Source organism: Sinocyclocheilus grahami, unplaced genomic scaffold (assembly GCF_001515645.1).
Source record: "Sinocyclocheilus grahami isolate Dianchi unplaced genomic scaffold, SAMN03320097.WGS_v1.1 scaffold46.1, whole genome shotgun sequence".
Lineage (NCBI taxonomy): Eukaryota > Metazoa > Chordata > Actinopteri > Cypriniformes > Cyprinidae > Sinocyclocheilus > Sinocyclocheilus grahami.
In genome coordinates, this window is record NW_015505225.1 from 1,318,542 (window position 1) to 1,321,561 (window position 3,020).

Sequence of the window (3,020 nt, forward strand, 5' to 3'; positions counted from 1 at the left end):
AAACCTGTGCAATAAAATGAAGGGTTTATTTAACAATCTGAATGACACGTTTTAGTTGCTTAGTGAGTCTGATTAGGTCATAAACAAGTAAAGAAATATTTGAAGTATTAAAAACATAAAATAAAAAGAAACGGTATGTTTAGAAACAACAACAAGACTGAAATGAGTTGATTGTTTTAAACTGAAGTGAATGATCTTTGAATCTTAACCGACATATTTAATGTTCGGCAAGAAAATATATTAAGATAAAGTATTATAATATGTGTAACACATATGCTATAATTTTATCCTTTCATACATTAGAAAATAGCAATATATAAAATGAAAAAAAGCAAGCATGTCTGATTTGGATATAAGTCACAGCAAGTAATGATTAACAAAGCAAGGGAAGTATGTAAAGCTCCGCTCTACGTTTGGACCAATAGCAAGTAAGTAATTTGCATGTGGCGCCGTGCTGGCTTTGATTTAGAATTCCTGCAAATTTCGTGTTTCCTTAAACTTCATACTTTGGCGGGCAACAATATATCATAAAGTCATCATGATATGCTGTTTAAACACAGGTTCATAAATAACACTCACCATAGATGTAACACATAGCGCAAGAGAGACCTATATATTGACGCAGTCTCACTCCTAATAATTGCCCGGATGAACCTCGGTGGTCCGGGGTGCAGGCTTCAAACCTGTAGCTGCTTAGCGGCAGAGTGGTTCAATTCCACCTTTCGGGCGCATGAGAAGTAGGCTGAGGAGGAGATATGCGACATAACTAACTTTTTAACAAATTACTATTAAAATCTGAACTATTTTAGACCCCCTCGAGAACATTACTACTGTTAAACCCCCGGAAGCTCGGCCGTGCAAACAACCAATCAGAGCAGTAAGCGCTGGTGTCTGTCACAGGAAAGGACGTGTGGTGCCCTTGGGTAGCTTTACAGCGTGTGCTGACTGAGACATCACCAACAGCTTGCTGATATTCTGTAAATATATCATTTTTACTTAATAAATTGAGTCAGAGATGAATTTGCCAATCTGACTGGAATACCTTATTTTCTGGCTGTGTTTGGAAACTGTAATGTTCTACTTATAATGGTTCTCATTGTTACCTTTTTGGAAAACAAATCCTAACATTCTAGTAATGTTCTTTTAAGGCTCTTTTTTGATTCTTTAGGTATACTTAAGCTATCTAATGTTTATTTATAGGTTTATTTATTTATAACCATCAGAACTTTCGCAGAAGGTTCTGGGAACCAAAAATAGTTTGCTGGATGCAGCAAAGAATAAAGAATTTACAAGTTGACATGCATTTCAAATCACGTTTTGTTTAATAAATCGTATAGAGTGTATTGCACAGCTAGTTCCGGTCACCGAATTTGTTCGTACCAATCTGCTTGTCTCACATTCATGGAAGTCTGTTGATTATTGGTGAGCATTTTTCAGTGACACTTTAGCCAAGCTACATATTTACGCCAGTAGGGGGCGACAAGTGACTGTTTTTCTGAATGATTCATTGAAACATTTACTCAAACGATTTCTTCACCGACATGAACCGAAACGTCTGTGTGTTGCTCAAAGACTCAATGGTTGATTCTAACTTACTTCGACTGTTGTCAGTAAAAGAACAAAACAGACACAAGTAAGTGGCAATATTGGCTCTAAAATGCAAGTTACTCATTAACGTAAAGTTTTTAAAAGCTGTTGTATAAAAGTATTATCACCTTTTCATCAGAAAAAAAAACACATTGCTTGTTTGGTAAGCAGTAGCTACAATAGTATTACCCTCTGAAAACAGCACTTGATATTTGTGTCAAAAATAATTTAAATCATAAATTTACATTACAAATTATTTATAGCAAGTAGTTATTTTAGGAGTATAAATGTATAAATGTATGTTGTCTTAAAACATTCCTTTTGGCGCCATGTGTTTTACACATGTGGGTTACACTCCCATTGCCCAATACTGGACTTTATAGGCTTTACGACATAGTTTCCGTAGAGCTTGTCAATGTTAAACCTGGTTAGTCAGAAGGTGCAACACAGAGAGAGAGAGAGCAGGCCAGCTCTAATTCTGTTCACATTAATAGTTGTTAAAGGTCATCTTGAGTCATGTGGACCGAGGTGTGAAATCACTTCTCACGAGAGTCACAACACACAAGCACACACAAACATCTTTTGTTTTAAAGTCACCGTTAGGTCATAATGAAATCTTGAATAAAACTGACTGTGGGAGTCGATTTTGTCATGATTGTGGCTTGTTGAATATGTGTAGTAGCTATTGCTCTGAACTCTATATATAGTATCAGAGAAGTGCAACAAAGCACAACAATAGTTGTAGTGAATGAGGAAGTGACTAGACTTCTTTATTTCCTGATTCCCCTGTAGCTTTTAAATATACGAATGTGTATGGCATGAAATCAAGGGTTTGGAAATTCCTTTCAGACTGATGGAAATTTATTTCTGGCTTAAACTCATGTCGATTGAAGCATTTACATGAAGGCTTTTCAATCCGATTACTAACTGATTATTTGGATGCAAATAAATGTAAGGCAAGGCAAGTTTATTTATATAGCACATTTCATACACAATGGTAATTCAAAGTGCTTTACTTAAAAGGAAGTAAAATAATCATAAAAAATAATCACAACAATAAAACAAGGAATTTAAAAACTTTTAAAATGATTGATTTAAAATGAATTTAAAACAGTTAAAAATAGAAAATGATTATACACAAAATACAGTGCAATCAGTTCGGACATTGCACAGTGCTCATTCAATAAATGCACAGCTAAACAGATTAGTTTTGAGTCTGGATTTAAATGTAGCTAATGTTTTAGCACATCTGATCTCTTCTGGAAGCTGATTCCAACTGCGGGTTGCATAATAACTAAAAGCGGACTCCCCTTGTTTTGTGTGAACCTTTGGGTTTTCTGACTGACTCGATCCTAATGATCTGAGTGGTCTGTTAGGTTTATATTCAGTGAGCATATCTGCTATGTATTTAGGTCCTAGGCCATTGAGTGATT